We start from the raw sequence: 18,613 nt of genomic DNA, 5'->3' as shown, positions 1-18,613 counted from the left end.
TACTAAATAACTAAATGCTGCTAGTATAGTCTTAAATCTGGGGGAGGGACACTTGATTAATGTAACTTACACAAGCATTGCATTATTTCTTTTGTTTACGTTGACATTTAACATTAGTTAACTTAGCTAGCAGAGTATCCTAGTGTGACATGATTGAGTCAAGTGTGCATGCCTAGGAATCAAAGTCTGGCAGTCAACTATAATAGTAATCAGTCATCTTTGCCTAGGGCATTATAACCAAAATAAATGTGGTCTCTGGAATTTCTGGAATAATATTACCTGTTGTTTAGTAAGACTGTTGTTGTTGCAGATTAACATAATAATGTAATGTTATGAACACTGGTTGGAGGCGACACCTGTGAATTTTTGCCTAGTGTAATTGTGGTTTGCCAAAATTACACCATCAGCATCTAGCAGGAGCATATGCTCCATTTGTCCCAGTGTATTCCACAAAGTGGAGGGTTTGATTGCAGATGTAGAGGAAAGATTTGGTGACATTCTCTTTTAATAGAAATTTGTTGTGACATATTTAAATAATTCCATTTTCTGAACTTTTTTCCCGAACTTAGACATTGCATACCTGAAAAACGATTTTATTTATCTACATTACATGCTTTAACAGCATACAATGTAATCAACTAACATTTGCTATATGTAGCTAGTTGCTCCATGCATTTCTTGTCTCATTAACCTATTATGCGTTCCTGGGGTAATTCCGTACCCCAAGTCCCAATTTTTTAAAATAATATTATTGAAGTAAATGTTATCGAGCAATCCTTTTAGGAGTTTGTTCCTTGGTCCTTACCAGCCCTTTTTTAATGCATTGCCCTCATCAATCAATAGCCACTTATTAACTTATTCATTTCAATTGCAAAATTTACAGTTTTATGGACCTGGGGTAATTCTGTACCCCAGGGTTTCCATCATTGCCAAAAGGTGTCTCTTTTTATGCAGCACTGTTACCTTGTGGTATCTCTATATAGGTAGGATATATAGATATATATACATAGATAGGTATATAGATAGGACTAGAATACTTTAATCAAATCCTATATACATCCAGCTGCAAGTGTAAAAGATCTGGGAGAATAAGTAGGGGTAAGACATACAAAACATGTCAGCATATCTGGCATGGCTAGAAATACAGGACATTGACCTTGAACTTGGGGATGTTATTGTACAGTGAACACAGAAAAAAGTGATTTGTCGTAATAAAAAATATTTTGAAAAGGTTTCATATCAGACAAATTTAGATGGAATTAGCTAGTCTTTCTATACATGTATCTGGATATTTTTGTTCCCAAGTCTTATCAGCTACCTGGTACTGTGTAACTTCATTTTAGGTATGTTCATCCAGAATGAGGTTGCTAATGATAAATGTTTTGCAGAATATTCCAATTCAGTTGTTTAAATGCATGCAGTGTTCATTTATTGGTTGAAATAAAGTTCATTTTATGGTTATATCTATGTTTTCTTTGATTAAATCCATGGGGTACAGATTAACCCCAGGTCACTAAAAACGTAAGTAAAAAAGTGCACACATATAAGGGTTAAACATTATCTTACCTAAAATTTGAACTCCATTTTTGAATACTTTTCAAAAGAAATGATTTTTTATCCAAAATAAGACATTACAGTTTTAAGGATCAAAAATGGCAGATAATCAGTTGATCATATAGATATCGTGTGGAGCGTTAATTCATCAGGATACTAGATTTTGACTCCTCTGTGGGACAACTTTATCTTTTCTTGGTTTCTTCTTTTACTCATCATTTGGTTAGGTTTAGGGAACAAAATATCTTGCTTCTATTTAAGAAAAAAATAATGCTTTGAGTTAAAATGCACCCTTTTCCACTGTTAACCACATTAGAAACTTCTTCCATGTTACCAGGGTGACAAGTCCTTCCACATCAGTTAAATGATTGCTTGGCTTAAAATAAATTTACAAACCTTACCTCACTTTAAGGGAACAAAGCCGCAATGAACAGGAAAACATTTAGAATAAATGTTTTGGGATATTAGACATTAAAGTCAATTTAAGAGACTTTTTATTTAACAGTAAAAATAGTAAAGTAATGATGAATTCACAAACTATAAACAAAGACTAACATTAAGTCAATTACTTACAGGGAAAAGAACTAATATGCTAACAATTATGCATTAATTCCACCCACAAAATGATGGATACAAGACCTCTTAAATTCTAAATCCAGTGTCCTTTACTCATGGTTTACAAGTTGTTATCATCCCTTTGCAAGCTCCAAACTGAAGTTCTCCTTCCTCAACCTGCTATTACACAAGCATGAATGTGTTTTTCTCTCCCCTATGGAGCCATACTTCACAGAAAACATTTTTATAGAAAACATACGTGTGCGTGCGTGCGTGCGTGCGTGCGTGCGTGCGTGCCTGCATGCGTGTGTGTGTGTGCTGCTGTTTGCTGAGGCTGACCCAGGCCATGGAGAGACAAGATGAATTTGACAGCTAATGTAAAAATAACAGACAATCATAAATCAAGGAAGCAGGCATCGTGAGTCAATGATGAGAGTTAATCAATACAGACCTGACTTTGCCATTGTGTGAAATGGCACTCCATTTATTACAGGGGGACTTGGAGGAGAAACATTATTCATATTAGATTATGCACATGCTGCTGGGAAAGAAGCAGAAGGAGTGCTGAAGGAGGGAGCTGCAGCTCCCTCCTTCAGCACTCAACAACTGTGCAGCTTTGCACAGTTGGTGCAAAGGGCCTGTACTTAGAGTGAGACTTGACCCCAAAATAAGAAATTACACACAGTCATTTAGTTTCAAACATGAGCGATGATTAAATGTCCACACCACAAGTTAGCTAGAGCTATTCCAGGCCAGCCTTCTTCTAAACAACTAAAGTGGAGCATTTCTTGATAGGGCAGTGAATGACCATCACATTTCTTGGCCATCATTTAGTCACAAGTTCTGTGACTAAATGATGACACTGTGAATATACAATGTCTATGATATATATCTAATCCTCTGCTACTTTTTCCACCCACAAAGCTCTTGCTGCAGTCCAGTGGAAGTACCATTGTGCTCCTCATCAGGCTGGCATTTTATGGTTTGTCCTGTATACAAGCACTCCTAGTGCCCAGACACTGCAGATGCTCTGGCATACTACAGTAAATCTATTACTTCTTGCAAAGCAGGTGCCATCATTTTAGTGGCTTTCCCAGGTTGTTTTCTCCTTTCCCACTCTGTTAGTTCAACATTAAACTTGTACTAACTGTAGAGAGACTTACATTGCTTACTTTTTGTAGATCACAGAAACATTAATTCAGGAGCTATTCTTTATGCAAGTTGTTTTAACAACCAGTGTACAGCTGTCTACAGATTTCCTGTATCAATTTTGCAGCTTTTCTGGTAGTTGAGGTAGTTAACTAAGCTTTCTGAACTGTCTTTACAAAACAATCCTGATGATCCAAAAAATTATGGCAAGCTCTGCTTAATATGCAGTTGGGCTTTCACACACTGACAAATGCCTCATACACTGAGGTCTGAAATCTACAAGACCTCTGAAGGTGTCCTGTGGATTTTGGCACCAAGATGCTGGCAGCAGAGCCTTTAAGTTCTGTTAGTGGTCAGTTTGAACTGCTGCAGATCAGATCAGATGTGTTCCAGCAAGCACAACCCCAACACACTGTTGGTGGCTTATGTTTTTTCTTCCATGGACCACTCTTTGTAGCTAATTAGCACTTACTGATTGGGAGCACAAGCTTTGCCATTTCAGGAATGCACTGACCCTGTCATCTGGCCATGACAGTGTGGGCACTGTCAAAGTTGCTTTGTTGTTTGCACCTGCCCATTTCTGTCATAACCAGCGCAGTGACTATTAGTACTGACTGTTATTTGACATGAGCCATTCTTATAAGATAACTAACTAACTAACTAACATTGGTTTTTTCACCAATGACTGGACATAAAGTTTAGGCTTACTGGTGTGTGTTTCATGTTCATTATTCTCTCACAATCAACACACACTTTACATCAAGATCCACTTGATATGTTTGGGGTTATATGGTCTTAAAAATCTTATGCAACTGTTAGCAAAGTTTTTTCAGCATCTGTCATTTATCTCTGCACTTGTTCCACACATCTTGGAGATGCATTGGTCTTTTGGAGTGGTGAGGCAGTTGTAGAGGTAAGAGCAGGAGATTACAGACTGCTCTTTGGCTCACGGACTGATTTGAGTGGCTGTGGTTGGCCTTCTCTGGGGAAATCGGGCCTTAGGAGTGGGGCTTCTGATTTACTCCAGGCTCTGGCATGTTTCACTGATGAGCTCCAGGCATCCCAGGCCCCATGGGGGGATTGGCTAAGACCAATATGTTCCCTTCCACTCAAAAAGACAGGACTAATGTGTTAGAACCTAGATATCAGCGCCCCCTTGCTACCCTTAGCAAACCCTCCTTCAACCTTCATTTAAGCCCCTCTCTATCTCGCCTGGCTCTTCTGCTTTCCTATTGGTTTTTCTTCATATCGAGCCTCTCTATCTGTCACCAGCTCGCTTAGCTTTGCTTATATCACCTCTTTTCCCATCTTCCCCTCTTCTTGCCTTTGCCTCCTTCTCATCCTTGTTTGCTACTGCTTCCTGGTGCTGCAGTCATTTTTCCTCACCTGAGGCTCATTCCTAGGTCTTGGGGAATGTATGGCTTTATTTGTGTGGTGCCAGCACTTTATTGGATTTCTATTGCTTTGGAACACAGGTACCACATTCCAAATTCATCAAGGACCAATTTAGTTCAAAATTCATGAAGTGGGCATCCGTCAAGGTGCCTGCTCCAGTGTACTTTGTGTGTTCTCAAAGTGCCTCTCCTATGCACAGGAGACCATCAGTAACTCCAGTCCCATTTCCCTCTTTGATTAGAAACTACTGGGTAATTTTTTTAGCTCAATACTGGATTTCAGCCTAGCGTCACATTTTTATCATACAATCAGTAAGTCAGCCTGTTACATACAGTACTGCTCTTTGCAGTTTTTTTTAGTTATTTGAATATACAATATATGACTCTTTGTACAGTCTGACTGATTCTTTGCATAGTCACAGGAATCCATTATTGTGTTAATGACCTATCAAGATTTTGAGGTACAGATTTCTATTCCCCAGTGGAAAAATATTTTTTGTATCTCCACAATTCTGTCAGAAACCACCTCCCAACTGCAAAGCGAGAGTGCTCATTTGGGTAGTTTGGATTCCTTGTGCAACTTTATCAAGCTAATGTTTTTTAAGCTTTAGTATGTATTAACAATTCTTGGGCTGGCAGATTCTGCTGCAAGGTATTCTCTGTAATATCCAAGCAGTTCCAAGAAGACCTGGCCAATGTAAGGCAGTGCTGATGGTGACAGAAGTGCTGTAAAGAGTCAGAGAACAAAAAACACAGTCTTCTATACAAATGATTGCAAATAAATAAAATCTACATTTGAAAAAGCAAATAGACCAAATAATCATTAAATTAGTAGATACAACAGATCTGCAAAGCTGATTATTAACAGTGGATTTCTCATGCATCACCAAGACGCCAAGTGAACTTTAAAGGTTGTTTTATCTTTATTTAATAAATTTACAATTTGGACCACTTTCTTTGGTTATGCAGTGTTATTTAGACAATTCACTTCACCAACATGAAGCTCAGCACAACATTTATTACATACAAATTCACTAATGCATACAAAAACACCCCACCAATGTTGAACTTTAGCACCAGAACACTAGTTACATTTGTCTGTAAGCAGTAATGCAAATGTAACTAAAGTCATTCCAGTAATGCAATGCAAAAAAAAAAAAAAAATGAAACCTTTTTTTTACCAGTTAAAATATTTGAGAACCAGTTCTCATTTACAAACATGACCTGGCCAAGAGGCCCCAATAGAATCTGGTCCATTGAAGGAATTTAGATAATAAGAGTGTGTGCTGCTTAAGCCTTTAGGTTTCTGCGTGTTTGTTTATCAAACAGGAATGACACAAAACAAGGAATAAGGAGTCCAATTATTAAATTTAATTAAGCCATTTCAAACAGTTTACAGATTAATCTGGGTCAGACTGCATGCCATGCCCGTGTGAGATGGCATGAAGTACTGGCACATTCTAATTCAGCTTACAGTTTCATGCAGTCACAGCTTATCAATCTTGGTTACATCATTATACAAAACAGAATGTGGAAAACAGGGAATTCCAGCAGCTGTGTCTTGACATGACCTCGGAGTCTCCATTTCTATCATTGTGTAGTCTCCATCAGTGTGGTTCATTGTACATTCAGAACACAAAGTTCATGATGACACAGAACGTTATAAGCTTCTGTATTTTTCATCAGTTATGTTTATTTCCAGACAAATTTCTCAGGGAAGTAAATGTACATAAGATATATATGTGGCATATGCCATGAATATTCCTACACCATGAACAGATATACATAAACATATCCAAAAACCATACCCAAAGCTACAGGTATCAAAAATATCAGTACAGTCTTCAGCATTTAGCTACCATTAACATCACTTTTTCTGTGCACTGTCAAAAAAGGAAATACATTTTTTGAAGACTAAGCCCTACCGTTTTCTCCACATATGTCCAGGCACTGGAAATTTACAATCCATCACATATCTTTAATTTTGAAAGATTTGGTCACTGAATTCATTTCAGTGTTCCATATTGACTCAAAGTGAGTGTGTGCAGTTTTAAAAAGGAAATCCAAAAAAAATGACTTACAGTGAGTGATAAGTGGAGTGATCTCTCTCTCTCTCTCTCTCTCTCTCTCTCTCTCTCTCTCTCTCTCTCTCTCTCTCTCTCTCTCTCACACACACACACACACACACACACACACACAAGTTTGATACCAGGTCACCATCTTTATCCCAACTGTCTCTCCTCATTCTGACCTCCAAAGACCATGCTGAAAATTTCACACAATCTCCCTGCACAGCAGTGTTTGCAGCAGCACCAGGAGCCAATATGTTGCCATAATTGGGCCTGTAGTAGGGGCAGAGTCCAAGGCAATTAATCCTTTCCTCCTGTTGTTTGCACCCTTGTTGGCACTGACGGGGTGCAGTATAATTGGACAGGAGCACACTTGTCCTCTCCATTTTACATTAATATACCTTCAACTTCAGACTCTAATCCCAGCCAGGTAGAGAATCCCACTTCTCCTACCAATATCCACTCAGTCTCACTTTCCTGCTCTCCCACTCCCACCTGTCAACTCTCCTCCATTGCCATGCTGGGCTAATCTATGGTCCAGATGAAGTGAATGGTTAGCTGAGACTGAAATGGATAAAACAGGATGAGGGGGAGGGGTAGTGTGGATATTGTGTGTCTGTATGTGTGTGTCTGTGTGGATGCAACCATGCGTGGGGTCATGCAAGCTGAAACTTTGAAGAGAGGTGTGTTTTTTCACATTTTCCCGCTAAGTAGATGAGATATCAGGAACATAGCACTGGAAAACAGAATTGTTATAGCAGGTAAAAATGTTCTTAGTCAACACAAGAAATTACAGCCTTGTACAAAAACATACCTGCACCACTGTTCTGCAGCCCAGTAGGTATTAACTCAATTCACTTCAGTTTTAATCATGTAGCATCAAATCACAACAACAGTGACCTCAATGCATTTTATATTGTAATTTATATTGTAAGTTAAAACCCCTACATTAATATGGAGAAAACCCAAACAATCCCCTATGAGCAAGTACTTGGCAACAGTGGGAAGGAAAAATTCCCTTTTAACAGGAATAAATCTCCAGCAGAACCAGGCTCAGGGAGGGACATAAATCTGCCGTGACCGGTTGGGGGTGAGGGGAGGTAGACAGGACAACAGACACACTGTAGAAGAGAGCCAGAGATTAATGATAACTAATGATTAAACAGAGAGTGGTGTATAAACACACCTTTTCACACAAGTGAAAAAATGAGTAAAGAAAGAACACTCAATTACGCTGCAATAGGCCTTCCCCTCCAAATAAGAGGGTTAAGCAAAATTTCAAAAAAGTAACTTAAAGGGCCAAATTGTATGTTATTTTTGACATCAATTCGTGGACCGGAAGTGGGCGGGGCCGGATGCAGCCCACGGGCCGCAAGTTTGGAGACCCCTGGTCTAGTGAGTCTCAGCTGAAATCTGCAGTGCAGGTAAAAGATGGGGAGTTGCCTGCTGTTGACCTATAGTTTCAGAAGTAATGACTCGGTCTTCTCCTGTTAGTCCTTTTCACTCCCCTGGATTGAAGGAAGAAGCACTTTTTAAATTACGCTTGACAAAATTACAGGTAGAGGCCCAAGATAAAGCCCAAGCCCGTCAGGCAGAGTTTGAGCTGCGAAAATTGGTGCTAGAAGTAGAAACTGAGAAATTCCTTAAACTCCGGAAAGTGGAGCTGGAGTTTGAGGCTGATAAGGAAATCAGGTTGCATCAGCTAGAACTACAGGCACAGAGTTCTAATCCTGCTGCTCAGCCTCAGCCTCCATCTGTCATATCTGGCTCCACTATGCATGATGGTAAATGGTAAATGGACTAGCTCTTATATAGCGCTTTTCTACTCAGTATGAGCACTCAAAGTGCTTACACAACATGTTTACATTTACCCATGCACTCACATTCATACAAGCACTTCCATGTTTATACTAAGCTAAGTGCTTTTTAATTAACTAGCATTCACACACATTCATACTCCGACAGGATGGTCGGAGAGCAACTTGGTGTTAAGTATCTTGCCCAAGGATACATTGGCATGTAGCCTGGAGTAGCCAGGAATCGAACCGCTGACCTTCCGATCAGTAGGTGACCTGCTCTACCTACTGAGCTACAGCCACCCCGGGTCCAGGCCCTTCCACAGAACCTACCATGGGGGGTTTCATAAGATCTAGAAATTCTTCAGCTGGCCCAGGCTCATTTAATGTAAGTAAACAGATTGTGTTGGTGCCAATGTTTCGTGACTCAGAGGTTGACACTTATTTCACTGTGTTAATGTGTTACTACTTCATTGCATTGGCCCAAGGAATTTTGGCCTCTGCTATTTCAGTGTAAATTGGTAGGAAAAGCCCAAGAAATATGCTCAGCTTTGTCATTGGAGGATAGTTTGCAGTATGATGTTGTCAAGTCCGCTATCCTTGCTGCCTATGAACTGGTGCCAGAAGCATATTGACAGCATTTTTGTAACCATAAGAAGGCTACAAATCAAACTTTTGTCTTCTCTCTTGCTAGAGAGAAGACAAGTCTCTTTGATAGATGTGTGCAGCGAGTAAGGTGTCTGACTGGGATGCACTGCGGGTGTTGGTACTGCTGGAAGACTTTAAAAACTGTATTCCTGAAAGAGTTGTGGTTCAATTCAATGAACAGAAGGTATCAACTTTGAAGGCTGCAGTAATTTGTTTTGACCCATAAGAGTGCGTTTGCTAACAAATGTGACAACCTCACACAAGGTCTTCCTCAGAAGAAAGATTCCCCATCCCTAAAGCATAAGCAGTTTTCCCCTGCTTCAAAAACCGAAAGGGAATTTTACTATTGTCATAAGTGGGGCCATGTTGTTGCTGACTGTTTAGCTTTAAAGCGGAAGCATCAATCAGCTGAGGTCAAGCAAACAAAACGGGTTGGGTTGATCAAAACTGTTCAAACCCTGGGCAATGAGGAGAGAGAGAATGAAAAGCCCGATCCATGTTTTGAACCATTTATATGTGAGGGATCTGTGTCACTGACGGGTAAGCCAGAGGATGAGTGACCTATAAGAATTTTAAGAGATACTGGAGGGTCTCGGTTGTTGATTCTGGCTAATGTGTTGTCCTTGAGTGAGTTATCCACTTGTCATGATTCTGCACTGGTGCAAGGGGCGGAACTGGGTTATGTGCCAGTGGCTCTACATGTAAGGTGCATGTAAGGTCTAGGTTGGTTAGTGGGATTTTTGATGTTGCCGTAAGGCTCTCTTTTCCCATCAAAGGTGATGAGCTTATCATGGGTATCATGAGCTTATCATGGCTGGTGGGAAAGTCTGTCCTGCACCTGAATATTCAGAACATCCCAAAAATAACTTCTGACGATTTATCAACATGTTACCCCTCTATCTTCTCTGCTAGTGTTCTTATCAGGGCTCAGACTAGAAGCATGGCAGAGGACGATTTAGCAGATTAATTTCTGTCATCAGTGTTGACTGAAGAAACCCTATCAGGTTCAGATGGTAACATGTATAACGCTACAAAGCATGTGGAGTTGAAACAGGTTTTAGAAGTGAAATCCCCAGCACACCTTTGCTGAAATTGCCTGTAACACGTGACGCCCTCACTGCTACCCAGAGATCTGACCCCTCTTTGACTTAATGTTTTACTTCACTGTCTCAAAGAGGAGGCCGAAGTTGTTTATCCATGCATTTCTTCCAGGATGGGGTCCTCATGCGTAAGTGGACCTCCCACTCAGCAAACAATAAAGTCTGAGGGTAACGTGGGTCTGGAAGATGCAGGGTGTGATTGGTGTACAGTGTACCAGATTATGGTTCCTATTAACTATCACCAACATGTTTTATCCCTTGTACACGATCACCCATTGTCTGGTCACCTTGGGGTCACGAAGACTTACAACAAAGTCCTCTGTCATTTTTTTTGGCCAGGGTTGAAGGTGGATGTGGTGCAGTTTTGCCGGTCCTGTGAAATCTGACAGATTTCAGGAAAGCCAAACCAGGTAGTCTCTCCTGCACCCCTCCATCCTATTCCAGCACTTGGCGAACCCTTCAAGCATGTGATTGTGGAGTGTGTTGGCCCGTTGCCAAAAAGTAACAGTAGAGTGTACCGCAACACGCTTCCCTGAAGCAATCCCTCTCAGACAAATTACAGTTTCTCTAATTGTCAAGGCCTTGACAAAGTTTTTTTTACCACCTTTGGCCTTCCAAAAGTAGTCCAGACAGATCAAGGCACCAATTTTCTATCGAAACTCTTTAAACAGGTCATGCAAATGCTAGATGTTCAGCATACTGTTTCTAGTGCTTATCATCCCGAGTCACAGGGGCCTCTGAAAAGGTGGCACCAGACTCTAAAGTCTGTGTTGCAGAAGTAGTGTTTAGACACCGGTAATGACTGGGATGAGGGAGTGCCCTTAATGGTATTTGCAATACGAGAAGCTAAACAAGAATCCCTGGGTTTTAGCCCTGCGGAACTTGTTTTTTGGTCATTCAGTGTGGGGTCCCCTAAAGCTGCTAAAAGAACAATTGCTGTCACCTGATCACTCTGTTAAAACTAATGTTTTGGACTACGTTTCACAGTTCCACGAACATTTATATCACACTCGGTCAGCAGCACTGGAAGCTCTTTCATTTGCTCAGATCATCATGAAGCAGCATTATGATAAAAAAGCCATCCCTAGATCATTCACACCAGGTGATGAGGTTCTGGTTTTGCTTATGACCCCTGGTTCTGATCTCTCTGCTCGTTTTTTTCTGGCCCCTACCTAGTGCAACAGAAAGTGAGTGATACAGATTATGTGATTAAAACCCCTGATAGGAAACGTCAGACTTGCTTGTGTCATTTCAACATGCTGAAGTTGTATCATACAAGGAAGCAATCCTCTACTGAGCCCACAATGGAGTCTGCTGCGTCTCCCTCAACTCCCTTGTATGACCAAACCGCATCCTCTCTAGCATCAGTTTCTATAGTCACTCTTCCCTCGGAGGAAGATGTTAAGAAGGATGATGGGATTAAACTACCCGATGTTTCCCACCAATGTGCTAGACTGCTGAATTCAGAGGTGCTACAAACCCTGCCTACATATCTGTCCCACTTATCGAGTACCCAGAAATCAGATATTGAGGCCCTAATTCAGTCCCACCTAACTCTCTTTGGTGATATTCCTTCACATACAACAGTTCTGCAGCATAACATTGATGTTGGAGGTGCAGTGCCCATCAGACAACATGCTTACAGGGTCAATATGGCAAAGACAGAGGTGATGAAAAAAGAAGTAAGCTACCTTCTGGAACAAAGCCTAGCTAAGCATAATGGCAGCCCTTGGAGTTCCCCCTGCTTAGTCACTCCAAAATTGGACGGCTCCCCTCGCTTCTGCAGACTTCCGCTAGGTGAATGCAGTAACAGTGTCTGATTCCTTTCCACTACCCCGTATTGAGGACTGTATAGACAGTATTGGTTCAGCAGTATATGTCAGTAAGTTGGACCTCCTTAAAGGATACTGGCAAGTTCCACTGACTAAAAGGGCATCTGACATCTCTGCATTTGTTACACCTGACCATTTTCTGCAGTACACCGTGATGGCATTTAGAAAAAGAATGCCCTTGCAACCTTTCAGAGGCTAATGACCACTGTGCTGGGCAATGTGTCAAAGTGCAACCTTTATCTGGATTATGTAGTCATCTATTCTTCTAGCTGGGCAGAACATGTTCCACACTGAATGATGTCTTTGATTATTTAACAGAGGCTTCCCTGACATTGAATTTAGCAAAATGTGAGTTTGGCAAGGCCACCATCACCTACCTTGGGAAGGAGGTTGGTCGTGGCCAGGTTCGTCCCATTGATGCCAAGGTATCTGCTATTGTTGCCTTTCCTGTACCTACCACTAGAAGAGAGCTGCATAGATTCCTTGGAATGGCTGGCTACTATCGCTGTTTCTGTAGAAATTTCTCTCAAGTGGTGGCACCGTTAACTAGCCCGTGCAGCCCAAAGCAGCTGTTTGTCTGGAAAAGCAGAGGTGGCAAAAGTACTGACATTCTGTACTTAAGTAGAAGTACAAGTACTTATGTTAAAAAATACTTTAGTAAAAGTCGAAGTACTGGTTCAACTTCTCTACTTAAGTAAAAGTAAAAAAGTACAGGCTCTGAAATGTACTCAAAGTAAGAAAGTAAAAGTAGTTCTTTGGAGGACGTTTCTACCTGCTATTTTTGTGTAAAACAAACCGAACCTCATTATATATTATTGTAATAATATAAAATAGTACATGAGAATACAAATGTTATTCCAATCTAAATTTTAATTCTAATGAATGCACTCAGCTTGAAACTGTTATGTAGGACACAAACTGTGAAAGTGAATTTAAACACAGCTCTGTTCTCTGTGTCCTCCATAGTAGAGGGTGACTGTGTCTCCACCTAAACACCAACATGAGGATACTCAGGGGTTACAGTGGGATTCAGAAGGTGGAGGAACCCTAAGATCAGCTGTAGTGGCTCTGCATGGGGAGAAGAATCACAGCTTTCTATTGTGAGCTGCAGTAAATGATGTTGGTGTGCAGGCTGTGATCAGCTGACCTGCTGCTGCTGCTCTGAGGTTTACTGCTCTGTGTGGATGAAGTGAACTCACAAAGATGTAACCCAGTATTTCACAGCTCTCTGAGCTGATCTCCATCCCCTACACTGACAGCATACAGGCTGTAGAAATGTTGGATTCAGTGATTGAATCTCAGCATCAGCAGCTTTGATTCAAACTCATCTCTGCTGCACTGATGTAACCTGTAACTCTGACCATCAACACAAACACTGTGCTCCAGTCCAACACAGAGCTTTACTGTAAATACAGTACAACAAACTAACCTATTTATTAAACACTAAACTGCAGCATTTTCATAGAATCTTTGAATTACCCAACGTCAGCATACTTCAGTTTATTTTCCAGTCCTTACCTTTAAATCTAACCTCTCTTCTTCCTCTCCTGTCCTCTTTCTCCATCTCTGAATGAACTTCTCTCTCTTTGCTCTCCCTGAAATACAGCAGCTCTTCTTTTAGCTAGCAGACACACTGTGTGACAAACTGCACACACTTTGTGTGTTTGCTGATATTTGTTGAGCATTTATTAACGTTGCATTTACCTGCCACACGTTACTCCCTTCATGCTCGCTCCTCTTCAGTAGCGCTAGCTAAGCTGTTTATGTGCCGCAGCGCAACTTACGGACTCGGTCCGGCCCGATTATAGCGCTATAAATGATACATTAATTATATGGGTTTGCGTATTTAATCCCTTTGTACGAGATAAGCCCCGGTGATGGAGGATACGCCAGTACGATTGTCTCTTATATATTACTATTCCTCCATTTAGGCTCAGATCGTTTTATGTTTGAAGGCGCACTGACCGGAAATGCAAACTTCTCTCTGACGTTAAAAAGTAACGAGTCTGTTTGAAAATGTAAGAAGTAGAAAGTACAGATACTTGTATAAAAATGTAGGGAGTAAAAGTAAAAAGTAGTCAGAAAAATAAATACTTAAGTAAAGTACAGATACCTGAAAAATCTACTTAAGTACAGTAACGAAGTATTTGTACTTCGTTACTTCCCACCTCTGTGGAAAAGTAAGTGTCAGCATGCCTTTGAATGTGCCAAAGCCCTATTGTGCAGCTCACCTGTCCTTGCTGCTCCAGATTTTTCCAAGCCTTTTAAGTTGGAACTGGATGCTAGTGATGCAGCAGTTGGAGCTGTACTTCTTCAGGATCATTCCACAGGAGTGAGCCATCATGTATGCTACTTCACCCGTAAGTTCAACAAGGATCAACAGAAGTATTCAACCACTGAGAAAGAAAACCTTGGCCATGCTTCTTGCACTTCAACAGTTTGAGGTTTATGTGGGTTCAGTGTCACAACCTGTGGAAGTTTACACGGATCACAACCCCCTCGTGTTCTTGTCACGTATGTACAACAACAATCAGCATCTGAGGTGGGCGCTAACTTGTCAGAACTACAACCTCATTAAACAAAAAAAGGGATGTGACAATGTAGTGGCCACCCATAAGAGCAAACACATGTTTGCTCTTATGGGTGGGGGTGTTACATTCACTTGTGGACATTATGTTGACTGCTATGCTGCTTCCAGGACCTGCTATGTGGGCTCCGCCATTCCCCAGCCCTGACTCCTGCTGTCATTGGCTGGAGTCTGGGACCTGCCGCCAAAACTGAAATTCTTGTTCTCGGCCCCACAAATCTTAGAAACATGGTGTCTAACCAGATACTTACTCTGGATGGCATTACTTTGGCCTCCAGTAACACTGTGAGAAATCTTGGAGTCATTTTTGACCAGGATATGTCCTTCAATGCACATATTAAACAAATATGTAAGACCGCTTTTTTGCATTTGCGCAATATTTCTAAAATTAGAAACATCCTTTCTCAGAGTGATGCTGAAAAGCTAATTCATGCATTTATTACTTCTAGGCTGGATTATTGTAATTCATTATTATCAGGCTGTCCTAAAAGCTCCCTGAAAAGCCTTCAGCTGATCCAAAATGCTGCAGCTAGAGTACTGACAGGGACTAGAAAGAGAGAGCAGATTTCTCCCATATTGGCTTCTCTTCATTGGCTCCCTGTTAAATCTAGAATAGAATTTAAAATCCTTCTCCTCACCTACAAGGTCTTGAATAATCAGGCCCCATCTTATCTCAAAGACCTCATAGTACCATATCACCCCAATAGAGCACTTCGCTCTCAGACTGCTGGCTTACTTGTGGTTCCTCGGATACTTAAGAGTAGAATGGGAGGCAGAGCCTTCAGCTTTTAGGGGCCTCTTCTGTGGAACCAGCTTCCAGCTTGGATTCGGGAGACAGACACCCTCTCTATTTTTAAGATTAGGCTTAAAACTTTCCTTTATGATAAAGCTTATAGTTAGGGCTGGATCAGGTGACCCTGAACCATCCCTTAGTTATGCTGCTATAGGCCTAGTCTGCTGGGGGGTTCACATAATGCACTGTTTCTTCTCATTCACCTTATTTACTTTGTTTATACTCCACTCTGCATTTAATCATTAATTGATATTAATCTCTGGCTCTCTTCCACAGCATGTCTTTCTCTCCCCTCAGCCCAACCGGTCGCGGCAGATGACTGCCCCTCCCTGAGCCTGGTTCTGCTGGAGGTTTCTTCCTGTTAAAAGGGAGTTTTTCCTTTCCACTGTCGCCAAGTGCTTGCTCATAGGGGGTCGTTTTGACTGTTGGGTTTTCTCTGTATTATTGTAGGGTCTTTACCCACAATACAAAGCGCCTTGAGGCGACAGTTTGTTGTGATTTGGCGCTATATAAATAAAATTGAATTGAATTGAATTGAAATTGCTGCCCTCCAGGGCCTACATAAATTGGCTACAGTTGTCCCTGAGGGCCTTTGGCCATAGGGTGGTGATTGTGCGCCACGCGCTTTGGAAACTTATCTGTTTGCTTATGTTGTGTTTTTGGTTAACTGCTTGCCTTGTTTACTAATCTGTCTTTGATTTTTGTCTGCTTTAGTGCCCTGTGGAAGCTGGTAGGGGAGAGCTGCCATTTTCTTTTGATGACCCACCTTTTTCTCATGTTTTTGTTGTTTGTCAGGGAGATGAGGTGCAGGTTTGTACTGTATGTTTTTGGTTTATTTAGTTAGATAGTTGATGGGGTTTTCTTTTTCTAGTTTAGGGCTGTTTTGTTTATGTCATATTCTTGCTTCCCTAATGTTATCTGAGCAATAAAGCTATAAACCACCCTAAAAGGCCTCATCATGTTCTTCCATCCAGCTTTATGTTACTCTCCTCACCCCTAGACTTCTGTTGGGGACATAACACATTTCAGAGCCTTCATTCACTTTGGGATGCTGTGGCAGCTTTTTCATATTCTCCATCTGTGGGCTCAACAGCTGAAGGTTAACTCTTTCCAACCACATGTTGAAAATATGTACAAGTGAATGACTTTTGTATTTATAGGTGTGGGTTCAATGTTGCCATGTAAGTTAAGCAATCAGAGTATTCTGACAAGTTTATTGTTGTTACAATGCCTTAGTTCTGCTTTAAAACATCTATACTAATTATTGTAGGGTCTTTACCTTACAATATAAAGTGGCTTGAGACTATTTGTTGTGATTTGATGCTATATGAATATAATAAATAATATAAATAAAATGTCCTGGGATAGCCCCCCCCCCCCCCCCCCCCCCCCCCCCCCCCCCCTTCCCGTGACCCTGAACAGGATAAGCGGAAGAGAATGAATGGATGGAAGGATGGATGGATGAATTGAATTAACTGATAAAAATGACAACAGGAACATCAGGATCACCTCCACATGATTTTTTTTCTTTTTTTTTCTGCCCTGCAACTGTGAGACTACAATGCCACCATCAAAAAAGAAAAATAAGAAAGCATAAAATATAGTGTTTACATTCATCCTTCAATGAAAAAAGGATGTAACATCAACACTTAAAATTAAAATCAGTTAAATTAAATAAGAAAATTAGACTGCGTGTTATTTTCTTTACTTTTATTTTACCAGAAAATCTGATTGAGATTATAAAAAAAAAAAAAAAACCTCTTTTACAAGACAGACCTGGCCAAGGTAATAGCTAGTGATGGGCAAAGCAAGGTTTGTGAAACACTGAAACATTCAAAGCAGTTGTGCAAGAATTTTATCAAAATTTCAAAATAATCTGACACCCATCTCCTACTGGCCACTTTTGCTATTGTTACATCTTGATAATGCCATTTTGTTGAATAACAGCACAAGCAAAAATTGTACATTTCTAAACAAGGCTACTTATTACACCAAACAATCATTAATAATGATCAACACATGTTTTGGTGAAATCCCCATACAAAAAAGCAAGACAAACTTTGAGTTTATTAAAGACAGCTGTAATGAACAGTGCACTTCAGCAAATACTGTTTTCCCCATTGTGATGACGTGTGAGGCTGTTTCAGTTGCTTAGTAATTCAATGGATTGCACAACAAACCAATTTATGAAATAAATTATACTGACAAAAGGCTTGTTTGTTTCTTGTGATAACCACATATGTTTTGCGCATTTCAATGTTGTATAGTTTCTAGGTAGTAAAAGTGTAGGTCCCAGTAATCTTTGTGGAAGACATTTTGTCTACGCTGTAATAAGGTGTTAATCACTCTAAACATGGAAAATGTAGATGAATAAGAGAAAATCGGGTAACAATGACTACATTTGTCATATGTATTTTATTCAAACCTTTGTGTGCTACAGTTAGAATTATGTCAAACACACAAAATATATGGGGCCTGTACTGGTTGTTGCATACAGAGCTCCCCATAGTGTTTGGGACAAAAGAGACAATTTTGGTAGTTTTGCCTCTGTGCACCACCAGTGAATTGCAAAACAAAGAATTAATATGTTTTTTCAGATTTCAGATTTTCAGCTTTAATTCAAGGGGTTTCATAAATTCATTCATTCATTGTGCATAAACTGCTAAAGACTTGCAACCATTTTTATACACATTCTTCAGTTTTCAGAGGTTCAAAATTAATGGGTCAGTTGACTGAGAAGCAGTTTCATGGCCAGGTGAAGCATGGTCCCATGATATTTCATGACAAATGAAGCAGACATAACATCTAAAGTTGATTCAATAGGCAAACATTTCACAGCACAAATGGATAATAACCCAAAGGATATGGCAAAAGCAAACCGAGAGTTTCTGAAGATAAAGAAATGGGATATTCTTCAATGGCAAAGTTGTTCACCTGATTTCAACCCAACAGATCATGCTTTTACATTATTAAGTACAAAACTGAATGCAGAAAGACCCACAGACAAGCAGCAGCTGAAGGTCTAGAGGAACGGATGCCCATGGGTTCTAGACTTCAGACCTCTGAAAACAGCCGATTCGAATGTTATCAGTCAGTTAAATGCACGTTATCAACGATTATCTGGAGTGCATCTGGA

Source organism: Archocentrus centrarchus, chromosome 13 (assembly GCF_007364275.1).
Source record: "Archocentrus centrarchus isolate MPI-CPG fArcCen1 chromosome 13, fArcCen1, whole genome shotgun sequence".
Taxonomy (NCBI): Eukaryota; Metazoa; Chordata; class Actinopteri; order Cichliformes; family Cichlidae; genus Archocentrus; species Archocentrus centrarchus.
The sequence above is the reverse complement of the archived record's forward strand: the minus strand, read 5'-3'. Positions refer to the sequence as shown.